At 37.2% G+C, this 19826-nt stretch overlaps 1 long non-coding RNA gene across 1 annotated transcript in view; it reads right to left on the reverse strand.

The window, feature by feature from the left end:
- Nucleotides 1–2851: 2851 nt before the first annotated feature.
- Nucleotides 2852–19826, reverse strand: part of LOC109550477 (uncharacterized) — a 218600-nt gene continuing 201625 nt past the window's right edge. Inside the window, exons 2-4 of the long non-coding RNA XR_002176986.3 lie at nucleotides 13564–13657; nucleotides 6412–6496; nucleotides 2852–3163 (exon numbers count right to left, since the gene is read on the reverse strand). This is a non-coding gene — a long non-coding RNA (uncharacterized lncRNA). The remainder of the gene's footprint in view (nucleotides 3164–6411; nucleotides 6497–13563; nucleotides 13658–19826) is intronic.

Below are 19826 nucleotides of genomic sequence, written 5' to 3' on the forward strand. Positions count from 1 at the left end.
CGTAGCGCTAGGAGTGGTGGAGGTTATCTAGCAGGCTCCCCAGGCTGAAGGAACTGGTTGTAGGACGGAGCTGGAAACCAGAAGACTGAGACCCTGAAGAACATGGGGTCTTGGTGACATAACTGGGCTTCTGATACCTGGCAGGCCTGGGAATGGACTTCGTCATTTACATCTTAGTTATGGAAGATGTTTCCTATTTTTTAAAGGGTCAGGTTGAGTTGGGGCATCTTGACTGATTCAAACACAACATTCTTTTTTCCTACCGTAAAGTGATATAACTTTACAAAAGTTGTTTTCAATTTTCTCTACAGTTCTTTGCATCACGTAATAGCTCATGTGGCTAAGCGTTCACTTTATTCTGCATTTATCACTTCAGGAGACTTTTAGAGCTCGCCTACTTGAATGAATTGATTTTCTCTTTTGACTTTTTTTTTTTTTTTGCTATTGAACTCCAGAAAGCTTGGTTATAAAATCTAATTACGCTCACCTCAAAGCAAACAGCCACTGGGAGAACAATTATCTTTTTAATATTTAGAAATTTAGAATTAAAATATAAAGATTTTAATTTTTAAGGGAAGTTAAAAAAGAGAAGGTGTAATACATGTGAGTAGAAAGCCACTAAAAGGGTTATCCATTGTCCCAAGCAAAATCTGCCTCTTTGTTGAAATGTAGAAATGTTTGATTCTAGGTCTGAACAGAAAATGTGTAAGATAAGCCTAAAAAAACTTTTGTCCTAACAGAAATCAAGGAAGCTATCTCAAACTACGGGGTTTTTATAAAAAGGGATTCGGAACTCAAACTGCAGAGGCCCCCAGAAACATAGGTAGGACACTTTAACAGAACAATAACCGTAATTAATACAAACATTTCAGATATGTTTGTTTCCAAGAGTTTATAGTGATACTAAAAAATATAAGTCATCTTTGAGGAAAGCTAGAGAAATGATGCATTATTTTGAAAACTGGTAAATGAGGAGAGAGTCTTAAGCATTTATCCTGACTTGGGGCAACTGAATAGCTGACAGATTTTTAATAGAAGTAATCCACTCATTTAAAAAAAATTAAACCAGGAAATCAAATCAGTCACTTGCTACTGCCTTCAATAACTTGGAGATCTATGTATAGAATATAGTGAAAGCGCCTTCACTTGCAAGAAATGAAACCAGCACTGGCTTTCTTAAGCACAGAGGCATCAAGTAGATTAGAGGCTGAACAATTGATGCGAAGTTAGAGAAACAGACTTGGAAAATGGACCAGACAGAAGCTATGTCAGGCATTCAAGAAGCAGGAAGCCATGCAACTGTCTTTTAGGAGACACATTCTGGCCGGAATGCCATGGCTACAGGACGCTGACACTGCTGCTTCTGCGTGTGAATTTTAACCTCTTCTTCCAATTTATCTTACTTGCTCAATATTTAAATCCTGGACAAGAGCGTTGGATTGGTTAAAACCTGAGGTCATGGGCTCACATGTTGCTCCCAGGGGATGGCTGGGCAGAGGGAGGTTCCGGTCCTTCCCGAGTCTGTAGAAAGGGGAAGGCCATGCCGGATGCCAGTACCGAAAAGTTACTGTGTATTTACTGTGCAATTTAGTAATGAAATACCTATATGTGTTTATATAAATAATATGTGTAATAATATTAATATACTTCATATATTTGTAAATCAAAAGGCAATAAGTGATATAATAGGGACAGCAGGAGAAATAGAAGAATTGTACACCTACTATGGGCAAAGTCGGCCATATGCCTCATCATTTAATCCTTAAATCTCAAAAATCTTCGTGGAAGACACTCTCCTTTCCTTTCAGATAACTCATAATTCAGGGAAATAAATGTGGTCACTCACCTGAAATTAGTGAGGCCAGTGTTTAAAGTCTGTCTTAATGATCACTAAACTCAGCTACGATGAGAATCCAGGAAGAAGGAACTATGTGTAATCGATAGACTGGCTTAGCAGATGACATTGGCTTTAGACCTGGAGAGCAGGGTAAGTTTTGATAGTCACTATTAGGGAACAAGAACCCCAGAAAGGGGAGGAGCGAGGAGTCCAGTTTGGCAACATTGGGATAGGACGTCGGGAAGGCGAGTCAAGGTCAAATCTTAGAATACTTGGAAGATCAGCCTAAGAAAGGAATTTGGTCTTAAGTCTGGCCATACTTAGAACTCATCAGATATTTTTGACCAGGGTGAGTAATAGTGTCAGAACTGTATACTTCAGGAACATTAAGTTGACAAAATTTTATTAAATTATGTGTTGATTTATACTATTCTTTTTTTTTAATAGCTCTTTATTAGCGTATGATTGCTTCACAATACTGTGCTAGTTTCTGTTGTACAACAAAATAAATCAGCCATATGCATACACATGTCCCCACATCCCCTCCCTTCCGAGTCTCCCTCCCACCCTCCCTACCCTACCCCTCTAGGCCATCGCAAAGCACTGAGCTGACCTCCCTGTGCTATGCAGCTGCTTCCCACTAGCTATCTAGTTTACATCTGGAAGTGTATGTATGTCGACACTACTCTCACTTCGCCCCAGCTTTCCCCTCGCACCCCCCATGTCCTCAAGTCCATTCTCTATGTCTACGTCTTTATTTCTGCCCTGCCACTAGGTTCATCAGTACCAACTTTTTTTTTTTTTTTAGATTCCATATATCTGCGTTATATACTATTATTAAAAGAATGTGGCCATGCTTTTCATTCTTTACATAAGGAGCCAAAACAGTGTTCTTTATTTTTTGTATTCAAATAATCCTTGGGTGAAACTGTTGCTGTGGCTAATTTCCATATAGGTGCCCACCTTTAAACTTGTATTAAGATTAAAATATTACACATCTAGCAATAGTTGCTTTTTTGAACAGGTCATATTTTATTTAAATTAAAGTGGGTGCTGGAACACATAAAAATCTCAAAAGGTGTTTTGAGTTCAGTGTGCATCCCAGTATTTCGCGAAGAGAATCAGAAATGAAACCTAGGAACAGCAAACGACTTTAACAATATCAAATTATAAATTTATGTCAAAGCCAATAAAAGTCACGTTTAGCTCTCCTGACTCCTGAGTCCAAAATCAGCCTTCAACATTCCACTACACAATTGCTGTCTTCTCTCCCGCTGCTCTGGAACAAAAACAGTCTCAGGAAAACTTCTGTAGGTAGCTGACATCCTGTGTGTAAGAAAGAAATGTTAATAATTTAAGAAAAGTCCTTCAGATTTATCTGGCATTTCAGTTTTGTAAAAGTTGACAAGGCCACCATCTTAAAAACGTCCAGGCTGAGCCGCCACCAAAAGCCATGTCTTGAAGCCTGACTTCTAGAGTGCAAAACAGTCAACAAATCAGCAGCTCACCATTTAGAAATCTAATCCCAATGACAGATGGAAAATCATGTGAAATTAGATGATTGTAATATTCCCATATAGAAAGAGCAAAGGAAGATTTATTTGAGAACCATCCAGTTTCTCTCTAAAAAATACTCAGACTAAGTGCCCAGAGAGCATTTTAGGGCTTCCAATAGGAATCATCTGTAAGTCATCATTATTTACTACACTTACTCCACTTTGATTTTTCTCTAAAAACCAAAGGAGAAATCTAATCTTGCATATTTTTCTTACTTTAGCTAAATGCACTGCATAGCTTTTTGGAAAGGGTTAAATAATTTCCTCCTCTTCTGCACATTTCTTTTTCTTTTTGTGTGTGAGGGTCCCCACTAACCATAGCTCTGTCCAAAAGGAAATTAAAATGAAATACATCAGGCATGCTGGGACTTCACACTTCGGAGACGTACAGAGCAATATGGCCTGGTTAAATTGATTGTCACTTTAACTGCTCACAGTTACTCTTCAGGAAGGGGGCTTACGGTTTTACTGTTCTTAACGGGACCACGTCCCTTTTCCAATGGCTTAATTTAGGTTGTGCTGAAATTCCTATTAAAATCAGAGTCATTAATATTTCATTAAAAATACCCATGATGTCAGAAGCGGCCGTTCCAGGCCTTCCAAGTTACAAAGAAAACTCTCCTTTCCCCCTAGGGTTCTGCTAACATCCTGATATCCAAACCTACATTTACATTTTTCCATCAACCTGAACAAAAAACAAAAATGAGAGAAGAAATATATCAAGTGACTGCCATACTCTGGTGCCTCCTTTGTTTTGACGTCTCAGATTATGCCACTAACTCTGGATGGTAAGATCATAAAACCTGACTTCAAGGATGTAAAATTATCATCAAATCAGCAGGCTGACCACTTAGATATCTCAGTTTTGCACCAAAAATTAAAACTTTTGACAAATGGATATGGGATCTCCCTGTGTCAAGTGCAATGGAAAGATTTTAATAAAAGTCCTGTAGCCAGAGCCACCTTCGAATCACAGACCTGCCAAATGAATCCATGTATAAAATTTCAATCATGAATAAAACTCATTATCATGCATCAGGCAATTAATTGTAGATATTTATTTTTCTTCACTCTTTGATTTAGAGAAAACTTCTTGTTACAGAGTCTGGTTTGAAGCTTTGAATTTTAGTATTCGCTTGTAGAGAGAAAATGATTGCCAAAGTAGTCATACGAAATGTGACAGAACTCTCACTCAACTGACTCAAAATTCATTTGACTACAGTTGTCCCTAGGTATCCACAGGGATTGGTTCCAGGACCCCCAAGGATACCAAACTCCAAGGATGCCCAATTTCCCTACATAAAATGGCATAGTATTTGTATATAACTTATGCACATCCTCTTGTATAATTTAAACCATCCCTAGATTATTTATAACACATAATTCAATGTCAATGCTATGTAAATAATGTAAATACAATGAAAATGTTATGTAAACAGTTGCCTGTGCAGAGCAAATTCAAGTTTTGCTTTTTGGAACTTTCTGGAATTTTTTTAAAATATATAAGCCCAGCTTTGAAACCAGTAATCCAAAATTCTTAGCAATTTGTTACTGTTGTTCTTCAAAACAATTTAAATGTAAACACACACACAAACACATAAATTTAAAAAACAGTAGTAGTAAAGAAGTATTCTGTTGTATGAATTTACCAATAATTTTATTTAATCAATCTACTTTTGTTAGACATTGTATTGCTTCTAATACATTAACAGTATAAATAAAACTTTGATAAGCTATTTTGATCTACATTTTTGTCCATAGTTAACTATATTTTATTACCTTCCGACTATAAGTTCCTAAAAGAAGGACTGCTAGGTTAAATCATGTATGTTTTATTTTTAACCTTGCAAAAGCACGCTTAAAATGACCTCCTGAAAGATCTGAACAATTAAGGTATATTTTCTTGATAGGGTCTTCATTATTCAAATATTATAGGCTGAAGGTAAATTATTCACATTGCTATTTACTATTTCTTTTTGCCATTTCTTATTTATATCTAAAAATGTTAAAATTTAGGATTTTTGCAAGATGGGATTTATTTTTGATAATTTTTCCAGAAATTATATTGACATATAACTTCTCCCAGATGAATTGAAATTGCATATTTCTCATTTGTAAAATCTTAACATTTACCAATAGGTCTATCTGCAGACTCTTTTCTCTTTCATCCGTCTCTCTTTCCCAGAACCAGTGGCAAAATAGTTGACTTAATGTAGTATTATAGTATAGTTTGGAGCCTGAAATTTCCTTAAAAAAATTTTTTTTAGTGTTTTTTCTTGCTTCTAAAAAAGAAGTGAGTCATATAGGTAGATAAGTATATAAATAACAGATATATAAAGCATGTATACGAAGGACAAATCCATTGAAACTTGAAAAAAATACTGCTTTTGCCAGATTGGTACACTTCGATTGTCTGTACCAGTAAAACTGCTGGAGATAGGTATTTTAGTTTGAGGAAATCGAGGTTGAGGAAATTTATAAGATTGTCTTTGATCATAAAACTAGTTAAAAAAAAAAGTAGAAGCAAGTTCTAAACCCAAATCTGGCTACCATGTCCACCATGTCTTTCTCAGCACAGGAAGTGTCAGTGTCTGGATACACATATCCAGAAGGAAAAAGCATTTTGGTTCAGACTCATTTAGAAAAATCGAATAAAGAGCGTATTTACAAAAACAAAAGTGATAAAATATGGACCAGCTGGATCCCTGAGGAAAAAGAAAAAAACCAGGAGAAGCTAGCCCACAGGCTTTTCTGGTCCAAGCAATGACTCAAAAGTATGATAGCTATCTGCAGCTATTTAAATTATATCAACACTATGAAGGAATAGGAAACAAATCATGTTAAAATAGAGGAAATTAAGGTGATAAAAAATAAAACAAGAATTGTGGTCTGAGCAGAAGGAGTGAAACATCCTGACAATATGTTCTCTTGGTTTCTCTGTTTCATAAATACAAATGATATACAACTACCGTCTCCTAATTTTCAGACTTATTTTAACAAATGGATATGTGGGATTACCTAAACTTGCCCAAATGATGAGCAGCTCTTCATTTCTAAAATGGCAGGGCAGTAATCCATAAAGACAGCGTCATCTTGGGTTGTCCTTAAATTGAATAAAAGAGGAAATACTCATAAGTTCACGAGAGACAGTATACCAATAAACTCCCCATTTGACCTCCAGGCCAAAGACGTACAGATAAAGTCAGATTCAGCAAGGGCAGGATTAGCACAAGACATAACTGAATCAAAGCAAAGATACCAGGTCCAGACTTCTCTGTCTGATTTATGGCAATCACTTATTGCACCTTAGCCAGAGTCCTAAATGAAGAGAACAACTGCTTAACTATATTTTGTATTGTAGCAAGATCAAAGGGGGTATAATGAGGACAGGATCACGTTCAGTGACTTTCCAGCTTAGAAAGAACTCATTAGATTTTTCTGATAAAGAAAGAGGAATAAAGAAAGAGAAAAGAAAAGAAGAGGAAAAGAAAGGCATAAAATACATAAAACATTTTAAAACACTATTTGGCTAAAATGATTTAGAACACATGAAAATCATACTAAATATGAATCTTAGAATCTTTTGTTTTTTGTTTCAGCTTTACTGAGGTATAATTGACATAAAATTGTAGGATATTTAAAGTGTACATCTTCGCGGTTTTGTTTTTTTTTTTGGCTGTGTTGGGTCTTCGTTGCTGTGCGCGGGCTTTCTCTACTTGCAGCGAGCGGGGGCTCCTCTTTGTTGCGGTGCAAGGGCTTCTCACTGCGGTGGCTTCTCTTGTTGCCGAGCACGGGCTCTAGGCGTGTGGGCTTCAGTAGTTGTGGCAAGTGGGCTCAGTAGCTGTGGTGCACGGGCTTAATTACTCCGCAGCATGTGGGATCTTCGCGGACCAGGGCTCGAACCCCTGTCCCCTGCATTGGCCAGCAGATTCTTAACCACTGCGCCACCAGGGAACTCCCCATCTCGGTGTTTTGATATACGTATACGTTGTGAAAGGATCTTCTCCGTCTAGTTAACTAAACCTTCATTACCTCACATATTTATCTTTCTCTCTCTTATTTTTTTGATGAGAACATTTAAGTTCTACTCTCTTAACAAAATACAGTGTTACCAACATTAGTCACCACGTTTTATGTTAGATCCTCAGACCTTATTCATCTTATAGCTGAAAGTTTGTATCCTTTTTACCAACTTCTCCCTACCCTCCCATCCCAAGTCCCTGGCAATGACTTACTACTCTCTATATGAGTTTGACTCTCTTTTTTTTTTTGATTCTTCAGAATATTCATTTTAATACTTTTTGAGTAAAATGCTGCTTTCACCAGGTACCTATATTTCACAAGTACAGTGATGTCTTCTTTCAAGTGGTAAAAGCAAAAATATAGATTCCTCCAGGGGTAGATAAAGTTTTTCTTTAAAGGGCCATATGATATTTTAGGATTTGCTGGCCAGACAATCCCAATCCAGTGACTCAAATCTGCTGTTCCACTGTGAAAGTAGCCATAGACAACATGTGCAAATAAAATGGGTATGGCTCTGTTTCAATAAAGCTTTATTTACAAAAAGATCCAGGCTAATTTGGGCTGCAGACAATGGTTTGCAAATCCAGGTTTAGGGAATTCGCTTTATAATATATTACTTAGAAACCTGGGATCCACAAAACTTTGGGATACAAGGAGGAAAGAAAACAAATATTCACTGCATACTGACAAAGAGCAATGTACTCAAATTTCACCATTTCAAATTGAAACTCAAAGGAATTGAGTGACTCCATCTGGCAAAGGGGCCAGGAAATATTTGAAGTAGGATTCTAACATGATTTGTCAAACTCCAAAATCTGTACTTTTATAAGTTCATCCTGCTATTGTCTTCAAGTCATTGCCACAAATTTCATAAACAAATTAGGAAGCAGTTAGGCATGGCTACTTGAAAAATGTGTGCTACAGAATTTCCACACTCCCTCAGACAGGCGCTTCAGGAAATATATGTTTAGGAAGTAATCAGGACCCACAGCTCTTCACAGAATTCAGATCACATGTGCCATTTTAAGTGAACGTGTTTTTTGGTACAAAAGAATATGCATAAATATTTTTTCTCTCTTATCTGAGGAATTATGTTTCCCAGCTTATTGTTCACAATTGTTTGTTTGTGGTATTGTTTGTTTGTTTTTTGGTATTTTTTTGAAATACAATTTTTAAAAAATTTTATATATTCAAAAAGATTCATCCTTTCTATTATGATTTATTTTCCCTATTTTTGCATGGAAAGTCTTTTCCCTCATCAAAATTAGATAATATTCACCAATAGTTGATTCTAAAATTTTCACAAATTACCTATTCTTTCATCCATCTGAAACTTATTTTGATATATGATATGAAATCGGCTTCAAACTATTTTTTTCCCATAAGTAAGTTACTAATTGTGACTATTGAATAAACAAAAGATTTGGGAGGCCATCCTTATTTAAAAAGAAAGAAAAAAACTAAGGTTTTGTATATACCGTTTGTAATCTTTTGGGGGAAATTTATTTTCCATCATACTAGTCAATATGCCGCTTCTTCCATAGCATCAATATTTTACTTACTGTATCTCTGTAATATTTAACCATCTTTCCCCTGACCTAAGCTTCCCTAACACTTTTCACCAGTTTATTTTTCAAATTGTGTTGAATTTTTGATCTTTATTGTTTCCTTTAACCTGGACACAGATAACATGCTTCTAGCATAGCAAGTTGAAGGATGAGTATGAACATGTTAGATGCTTAGTCAACTGAAGGGAAAACGAAATAGAGATGGGCAGGTGCTCTGGTTGTGTGTGAAGCTACAGCCACGTTCCTTGCCTGGAGTTGTCCTGAGCGCCTTGCACTGAGGTCCCCTCTTCTGAACAACCCACTGGCCATTCCCACGGGGATTAACCTTCAGCCTTCTTGCTTCAGAGGTTAGGAAGCCTTGTGGATTGAAATTTGTTGCTTGGAGTGGCTGAGCAATTTTTTTCCTTTAATTCCACAACTTTTTGTTTCCTGCTAAACAATTAGAGGTAGGAGATTATACTCTGGTCTCTTTGAGGTTACCATTTTGCCAGAGGGTGGTGGGATTGGGTTGAGAGGCTAATTTTGACTGATTTTTCCAGCCCTAGTAATGTGCTTTTATATTGTTTTTCTAGAAGGAGGAAGAGAGACTCAAAGGAGAACATTCTTCTTTTTTTTTTTTTTCCAAAATACCGCATATACCTCCACTTCTGGCTGTAGGGAGAGTAGTAAAATTTATGAATCATCATTATTCTGCTCTTTTTTAAGGGGGGTGTCATTGTGGATTCCTTGCTATTTTTAATTTTTTTCAGTTTGTCCCAGCTTCTTCTATAGTTTTATGTGAAACGTAAAAAAAAATACTTTTTACTATGTATGTTTGTCTAAGGGCCCTTAGCTTGTTTCACTGGTGACTGTACATTCCTGGTTATATTTACTTCATAAATCTTATTTTATTATTTTTGGAGAGGAGATTTTATAAATCCAAACTCTTGTCCTGCATCATAGCAAAGTTCTAATTCATTTGTATTTTTTGTCATCACTAATAAATTTGGCTATCAAGTTTTATTATTTCCATTCTTATGGGGGTTTTTGGGTTTGTTTTTTAATTTTCCATCATAGGTTATAATTTATTTACCTTGAGTTATTTAACAACTAACTCATTTAATCTTATAAATAATAACTTTATTTTGGGGGGAAAACACACTTGAACCTAATTTCTCTTTACCAATATCAACCAGAAGGTAATCTTTGTTGACCCCCCTCCCTATTTAAGACAAGGAAATTAGCACATGTTCATTTCCTCTTGTACACCCCAGCCCCTCACTTTTGGGGATACGATCAGGTATTTAGAACCTGCTTGTGATAATTATTTTATATCATGCATCTCTTCTAATGATAATTAGTTTACATTTTGTTTGATAATCACATTTACAATTATCAAATCACATGCTTGTCTTTTCATAACCAGTTTAAATGTCTTTTTGTGCTTTTTCTCTTTTATGTTATTATAGAAACTGCCCACTTTTGAGAGCTTTATTTTGATTCAGTTAACTAAAGAATGTCTTCAATGAGTGCTTTTAGGGAAAACATGTGTGTCTTTATCTTTGAATCATACCCTGTTTGGTAATAGAAATCATGAATAATAACCCATTTCCTTCCAAGTTTGCGATCATATCCCCTTTGTATTTCTGTGTCTAAGGCTGAGGAAGAGAAATCTGAGGGCAACCTCATTTCTTCTTCTTTTCTAATAACAAATTTTATTTTATTTATATTGTTTACTTAACACTTTGCGTTTCGTTTTTCATCATTTTAGGGTCAGGCGGCATATATTGGTCTATTTCAATTAATTTTTTCCAGTGTATTCCACTTATACATCCTCCAGATTCAGGTCTTTTACTCAAGGAGTTTATATTATTCTATTTTTGATGATTACTTCTGCTCCGTATTTCTCTTCTTCTGGAACTTCAGTCATCTCTGATTCTATCTACCCTTCTGTACTCTTTGTAACACTTACTTAATACATCTCATTTAAGCCATTCTTACGTGGACGTTCTGCTAGGGCAGCCAGACCTAATGTGAACAGATGAAGTAGATGTACATCGTCATCACCACTTCAGCAATAGAAAGTGTATGACAGGTTAGTATTTCCAGCAGTGGCATTTATCTCTGCGTGCTTGGGGAAGCTGCCTCACTGGGGACAGCTATCAAGAAGCCCCGTTCTGCTCTGCCTGCCTTCACTCCCCACACAATGAATGTGTCTATGTCTGATACCCTTTCTGGTGCCGCTGTCTGAAATATCACTGACAAGCTCTGCCTGATCAAGAAGAAACTTCATTGTCCCCTGGATTTGCTGCCTGATGTATCTCTTTCACAGATTCTCCCAAATGTTTCTGGTCCACGACACAAAAGGAAACCCTTTTGGATCATTCGCTGTCAACCCCAGGTCTTAATCGGCCCAAAGTCTCAGATTCATTTATGCTGCGTTTTGCATGTCAGGAGGATTTTCACCAGGATTTCTTCCATTTAATTTCTCTTAAGCTGCTTTATCAGAAGGAAGAGTTAATATCTTGCTTTAATCTCATCATAACTTCATAAAAAAAACACTTGAGAAATTTTTAGCATGTGGATAGGATCTTGTTTTCGATTTCTCACTAAAGCAGAGTTTTTCCATATATAATAATATATATATATATACGATTTCTTTGGATGTTTCAATCTAGGTTTTGAAGCTGGCATCATTTAGACACTTTGCTCAAATTACTGACTTACTAAAAACTCTTGACCCTTGATAATATGGAGCAATCATTGTTTTTTTAATTAAGAGTATGCCCCAGACAAGAAGTGTGGGTTATAAATAAATGCATGTTTTTAAAAGGTCTGCCTACTGCATCTTTACTTTTAACTTTTGTTACATTTTAATTTCTATTTTAGGTGCTCTGGTACATGGCTCAGACCCTCCCTCTAGAGTCAAAGACTTTGATGGCTCATTTCTATTACAGGCTGACTACTGACAGCTGTCTCTCCCCAGGCATTGCTCTCCATGGAAGGAAGCTGTACCCTCTCGTCCGGTGTGGTCCATACGCAGTGATTGGCCAGTGTAGGGCCTGGCCCCTTCCCTCCATTTGGGATGTTTTTGAAGGGTAGTTATAGATCAAAAGTTAGTCTGATTGAGATGTTGTATAAATGTAAAAAACACACCAGTCTTATGGAATCTAAAAAAACAAATGGTTCTGATGAACCTAGGGGCAGGACAGGAATAAAGACACAGATGGGGAGGGGGACAGGTAAGCTGGGACGAAGTAAGAGAGTAGCATGGACATATATACACTACCAAACGTAAAATAGATGGCTAATGGGAAGCAGCCGCATAGCACAGGGAGATCAGCCCGGTGCTTTGTGACCACCGAGCGGGGTGGGATAGGGAAGGTGGGAGGGAGACGCAAGAGGGAGGAGATATGGAAATATACGTATGCATATAGCTGATTCACTTTGTTATACAGCAGAAACTAACACAACACTGTAAAGCAATTATACTCCAATAAAGATGTTAAAAAACAAAAAACAGTCTTCAAAGACTGAGTGTAAAGTGTCTCATTAATTAAAAATTTTTTTAATTTAATTTTTATTTTATATTGGAGTACAGTTGATTTACAATGTTGCATTAATTTCAGGTGTCCAGCAAAGTGATTCAGTTATCCATATACATATATCCATTCTTTTTCAGATTCTTTTCCCATATAAATTATTACAGGATATTGAGCAGAGTTCCCTGTGCTCTACAGTAGGTCCTTGTTGATTATCTATGTTATATATAGTAGTGTGTGTACGTTAATCCCAATCTCCTAATTTCTCCCTCCCCCCAATCTTTCCCCTTTAGTAAACATCAGTTTGTTTTCAGTCTATAAGTTAAAATTTTTTGACTGCATATTAAAATGATAAATTCTAAACATATTGAGTTCTGTTAAATATATTATTACAATTAATTTCAATCAGTTTTTTATTTCTTTTTTTTTAAATGTCTACTAAAATCTTTGAAATCATGCATGTGGCTTCCATCTGTGGCTCACATTTTATTTCCAAAGACAAGGACTATATTAAGGAATTAGCAAAGCAGCTGGTGTGTCCAGGAGAGAATGAGGAAAAGGAAGAAAGTAAGAATTCAGAGCACGGGGCTAATGATGTTCTAGATCAGTATGGCCCTGTAGGCTGTTATAAAGATTCTGTTAGCTCCTACTCTGAAATACAGGATACAAACCACTGCAAAGTTTAGAGCAGAGGACACTTATTCTGACAATATCTAAAGGGTCCCTGTGGTTGCTCTTTTGAGCCTGAACCACAATAAAGCAAAGTTAAGAGCAGGAAAGTTATATCAGAGGGTATTATATTCATCAAGGCAAGAGACAATGGTGACTTAGACCAGGGTAATCCAGAGAATAACTTCCAGAAAGTAGAACAAACAAAGAGTTGAAGCCTGGGATCTTCAATTTGAAAATGTCACTAATTAAAATAAAATGGATATGTGTATTTTACATATGAAAGATATTAAGAGAGTAAATCCTAAGCGTTCTCATCACACACAAACCTTTTTTCTATTTCTTTAATTGTGCGTCTCTATGAGATGACGGATGTTCGCCAAACTTACTGTGATCGTCATTTCATGATGTATGTAAGTCACGTCATTATGCTGTATGCCGTAAATGTATACAGAGCTGCATGACAGTTATATCTCCGGAAAACTGGAAGAAAAAAATAAAAAGGATATATTAGGAACTTATGGGAGAAATAAAATAGATCATATACTAAGAATCTGAAATTTGGCTTCTCAGCAGAAACTTTGAATGCTAATAGAATATTGAGAACTAGTAGTGTGCATCTCAAGCAAAGAAGTAAAGAGAGCCCAGGGATGATGGGTTTGCACTAGGAGCAGAAAGCATTAGTCCAGACAAGAGAGAAGGATGTGAAACTTTGATGGGGGGAGGTGTCCAAGGTGTGTGTGTTGGGGGACAGGGGATGCAATTAATAGGGTGCTAGGATTTGTGCTTGAATACTGGGAAAAATTAGTGACAGGTGTCCGACAGGTCGTTTGGAACATTAAAAACTGGAAATAGGTATGAAGAGATTTAAGCAGAAATAGAATTGTTAAGTGTAGGAAATTAAAAATATTATGTAAGCACTGAATTATATCTATAGCATATGTAAACACTGGTAACAGATTAAAGCCCCAAATTGTGATAATATTATATTGATATAATGGGAGAAGGGAAAATACGGGTGAGTATGCAACAATGCCGAACTCATCTAGTGTTACAGGAATTTGATAATGTCTAAAACTGATAAATATGTATTAATACCAAGTTATACTAAATATAATTATAGTATTATTTACTAATGGATAGATAGACAGACAGACGAAGGTCAACACCAAAAGAAATAGAAAGTATTTGCCTCTCGGGAACAGGATTGGTATGGGGAGATACTGATTTTTCTTATAAGCATTTGGTACGGTTTACTGTCAGCTTTATGTGATGGATTGGATTATTGTCATTTCTTCACTCCTTTATAACAACTACATCCTTTATAAAACTGCAGAGCCTTCAGCTATGAAAGAGGAACTTTCCTCACCCTCTGCTAGGGGGCTTGGACGTGTGACCATGTGACTTGCTTTGGCCAGTGGAATGGTAGCAAACATGAAACGTACACCAAGGCTTAAAACACATTTTCTTGATTCCACTTGCCCACGTGTGCCTCTGAGATCCGCCAAGAGTGGAATAGGAAGCTATTGGTACAAGGAGAATGAGAAAACCTGTGGGGTCTTCTTGAACCCAGCTGGCAGCACAGAACCAAACCCAGCCGACCCGCTGTGGAGCCACCTCTGAGCAAGGACACAACTGATAGCTGTAAGCCACCCAGAGCTTTGAGGTTGATTGATCAATGAGACATTAACGAATATTCTCCATTTATGGGATGGTGTTAATTTACCACGCGTAAATCAATTTAAAAAAATTCTAAACTGATTAAAGTAATAGTAATAACAGAAAAGAACTCAGTGGGGAAGTGAGGATTCCATGCCATGGCATTTCTCCTCCTCTCGAAACAAGTCGCATCTCTACCTGCCTACGCCACTGACGACAGTACTAAAATCTATTTCGCTCTTTGCAGGAGTAGCACCAGTGACCCAGCATGAGAGATCTGTCGGTCGGTGCCGTCCACAAAGCTGGAATTACACACAATACAGCGTCCTTTGCTTAACTTCGTCATCTTTTTTTTCAGAAAGCTACTCCGTATTTCTGACCCTTCGGCTGTGCTTAACCTTCAGGGCTTCCCCAGTCCTTTCACTTGTGCGCGCCTCAGTTTCTCTGTTCCTGAAATATTGTTATCTGCCTTCGTGCTTTGTTCCCAGGTTCCACTGCTGAAAGGCAAGTCAGTGCAGTGAGTTTAGAGCAGCATGAGATCACAGAGTTGAAGGGGTCCGGGAAAGATTCATGGGCACAAATCAGAGAGGGATTGAGTGGGTTTTGAAGGGAAGATAAGCTTTGGATGCATAAAGCAGGGGTTTTCTTTCTAGCTTATGGAATAGAAAATCACTTTTAAGACCCCCAAAGGGAAATCAATGGCTTCCGCCCCCATGGAGAAACTTTCCTGTCTTAACAGGAACAACATAAATAACACTTCTATTATAAGAAAGGATCAGACTCTTATTAAGACCCATAAATCAACAGTTATTTTATTTTCACAAAGCGACCTCCAGATGTAATTTTAAAGTGAAAGCATATTTTAAATGGCCTGTGGTGGATATAATTTATATTTCTGTGTATAAATACGGTACTGAGATATCTCCTTACGTTTGAATAATTATTGGGGGGAATACACTATTTTGCTATGGATAAAAAGCCAGATATAATGGATAAAATATGGGGCTTTAAATTGCTATCAATTCATATGAGTATTGTACTAGTGTTGAAAAGCATTAAAGTCAGAGAGAACAGCATCAAATTCTCCCCTCTAGCTCGTATAACTTGTATAATCATGTTTTGTTTGTTTATTTGTTTACCACTATAAGCGTTGTGTCATCACAGGTGCCTAGCATATAGCTTGAGTTCAATATTTGATTGTTTAAAAAAAATGAGTTAGTGGGTACTCCTGAGATAAGATGCCTGAAGTCTGGAGGGGGAATTGAGTTCCCCAAACTCAGACGATTTGTGGCACACTCAGGGCTAGAAACTAGCCTGCCTTCTTCTCCCAGTTGTATGTTCTTTTCATCAGACTCAGCCATCAATATTAGTTTGTATTTTTGGTGTCAAGTAGTTGAAACCAAATTCAAATTACTAAAGAAAAGATGGGAATTAAATCAATGGACACAGGGATATTATTTCTCAGGGCACTTAAACCCTGGGAAAGGTAAAGCGTGTCTCAGGAACATCTGAGATCAGGGTTTATGTTTTTCCAGACCTCTTTTTCTTCCTTAGTTGCCTACTTTTCTCCTTGTGACAGCTTCATCCTTTCACTTCACTGCAGATTACCTTGCTCCTTATAGGGGAAAATGATCACTTATAATAGGGGAAAACGATCACTTATAATACCTCATCTGATGGTACCTGTGATAGTGAATTTTATGTGTCAACCTGCCTGGGCTATGAGATGCTCAGATTTTTTTTTTTTTTTTAACTCAACTGAAGCCTTCAGGTGGCTTTGTTTTTTATTTTTTTCAGATTTTCTATCTTTCTTGAGGTATAATTTACAATGTTGTGTTAGTTTCAAGTTCAGATATTTGTTTGAACAGCTTTTCTGAGTGTGTCTATGAGGATGTTTCTGGATGAGATTGACATTTGAATCGATAGATTGAATAAAGTAGATGGCCCTCCCCAACGTGGATGGACCTCATCCAAGCCTTCGAAGGCCTGAATAGAACAAAAAAGGCTGAGCAAAGGAGAATTCACTCTCTCTGCTCACTCTCTGGGCTTGTCCATCTGTCGGCTCCTGTCTTTGGACTCAAGTTCAGACTGGAACTTTACCATCAGCTCCCCTAGGTCTTCATCTTGCTGATTGAAGATCTTAGGACTTCTCAGCCTCCATAACCATTTGAGTCAACTCCTTCTAATAATTCTCTATCTATCTGTTTTATCCATCTATCTATCTATCTATCCTAATGGTGTTGTTTCTCTGAAGAATCAAGACCAATACAATATCTTATCCTTTTGGAACTTTCCTCATCTGGAAGAAAACTGATGATTTTCGTTTCTACTGACAAAGAAGGTATCATTGGCGAGGCTTGGGGGAATGGGGGAAGGGGGGTTGTCCGACCGGGAACCGTCAGCTGCTGCTGAAAGGCAGGACCATATTTACTCATGTGGCGCTGCCAGTGATAATTATGAGGGGAGAGGAAGCGTCAGTTTCTAGAAAAGGGGACTGGAAGACTCATTTCTACAAATGTTACTATAGTATAACGTTACGTTTTGATTTTCCATATTTTTTGGTGTGTGTGAGTGTTCGTACCCTCCAAGAGTTAATGCCATCTGTGGAATACTCTGAGGAAAGATAGAATCATTTCTGCTTAAATTTTACTCAAGATTTTAATAGACTTCTTTTACAAAATAAAAATACCCATCCACTTAAAAGTAACATATTTATTAACTATAACAACAAATCTTCAATTAAATTATGCAAAAATAGCTGTAGGACCAACTTGATATTGAACTAGATGGTTTGGCAGGTGTTTTTCTTCTTGTATATTTCATATTCTTCCTCATCATTAACCTTGAAATTTCCAATTATAAGGAAAGGTTTTCACTTTAAAAATTCTCAAAAATCCACTTCAAAATGATTAAATTGTGGCCTTTACATATTCAAATAACTCAAGAACCATACTGGAATACCTTCTCAGCCTCAACATCATTCCAGAAAGTTCCCAGAATGACCACGTCTTATCAAATGAAAATACCACACCTCTTCAGGAAGGAAAAGCAGAAAAATTGTTAAGCCAGCTATTTGACAGAATTAAAAAAAGAGACAAAAACTATTTGCTTAAAAGACCATATTTGTTATCTGTTCATGTTCACGTGGCCTAGAAGAATCTAAGGGCCAACGTTAAGCCTATTTTCGAAAGACAAAAATCACAGGCCTCTGTCAACACAAATGGATACAGGATAAAGTACCTGCCTTAAAATTGTGGATTCAAATACTTAATTACCGGCCTAATTCCCATGGACTAAAATTACGGCAGTACGGCCTCTGCACAGTCACTACTGCAAGATTTAGAACGTATTTTACTTTACAAATACTGCAGGGGGTTGTAAAACAGCGTCCATGTAAGTCAGTTTCTTTAGAAAGAAAGACTACATTTAATCCAGGCACTTTTAAGCCTTGGAATGCAAAGTGTTAGGGAAAAGTACATCCATTTATACCTATACGTACACATATTCCAGCAGGAAATATGCAGTGTGTCCAGAGTCAATCCCAGCAAATAAAGTTTATATTGATGTTCTGCCAATCTGATCTTGTGTGGCAAAGTCAATTGAGGGGGAAAGCCGAGTCTCCAAGGCTCATTAGTTTCCAGAAAATTCCCCCTTCTCTCTTTCTCTGAGCCTTCTTTAAGGAGTAAATCTCTCAGAGATCCAGCCAAAAATTAGGACATTAAGTGTATTCTGTTTATCAGATGTGGGGTAAAATTCCAGGACTAGTCCTTTAGGCCTGTTTGTAATTGACGTGATGGAGAGAAAGTCCTTTAATCTAAGTGTCACAGGCGCCCCTCCCCATTGTGTATGCGTTTGGTTGGAGCACAGGTGTCTCTGATAATTGAATTGAGCCTTAAATAAATTTCCAGACCCCAGCTTTCATGGGGGTAAATTTAGGGTCCCTGCGTGTGAGTTTCAGGATGGGGAGTAAGAAGGTTTAGGAAACTGGCCCCAGTTGAAACTCAAAACCATAAAACTCTGTTGAATTAGAATCTCCCCAAACTAAGGCCCAATTTCAGAAGAAGACAAATTGAATTTGTAGTTTAACGTATTCAGAAAAAATATACAGACGTAGGTGGCTTTAATGGTAAATTGGACAGAACATTTAAGAGAGAAGTGATACAAATTGTACACAATCTTTCCAAAAACATAGAAGACGAGAGAGCATTAATCAATACATTTTATGAAACCAGCATGACTCTACTACTCAAACGAATAAAAGGCATTAAAAGAAAAGAAAATTACAGGTCAATATCTGATATGGACTGAATTGTGTCTCCTCTAAGTTTATACTGAAGCAGTAACCTCCAGTAGGATGGTATTTGGAGATGACACATTTGAGAGGTAATTAGTTCAGGGTCACTAGATTATGGGAGGGGGTTGTCCAAAAGGACTCATGTCCTTATAAAAGACGGAGAGTTGCCACAGTTCTTTCTTAACATGTGCACAAAATAAGTGGTATTGTTTTCAGCCCCTAATATTTGGAGTTATTTGCGACTCAAAAATAGTCAACTGGAATAAGGAATAACATGGTGTAATGCTTTAAATGCAGGGGGCTTCCAAGTAGGAGGCAATACTTAACCCCCAACTCTGTGTCTGACACCACCCTCTTCCTAACGATGTGGCCATCAGACGTCCCAAAGCCACACCAGGGTATCCCAAAGATTTTATTTTTGTATAGAGCCATTCTCCTCTTGTATCTGTAAAAGGCAATTGTTACGGAGTGTTCGTACACCCACTAGCTCTAATGCCACCACGATATTACATCAGTATTATAAGAATGATCTTCCCTGGATCATTTTCATTGTCTTCTGAAATAAGAAGATCTTTTTACGTCATTCTACATACGTCAAATTCTTAAGCCTCATAAGTGACTGTCAGCTGAGCTCAGAGGCCAGGTACGCGGCTTAGAGTACATAGGATCCAAGTTATGGTCATGCCCAACCGAGTTACT

This window comes from Tursiops truncatus, chromosome 20 (genome assembly GCF_011762595.2).
Source record: "Tursiops truncatus isolate mTurTru1 chromosome 20, mTurTru1.mat.Y, whole genome shotgun sequence".
In the NCBI taxonomy this organism is placed as follows: domain Eukaryota; kingdom Metazoa; phylum Chordata; class Mammalia; order Artiodactyla; family Delphinidae; genus Tursiops; species Tursiops truncatus.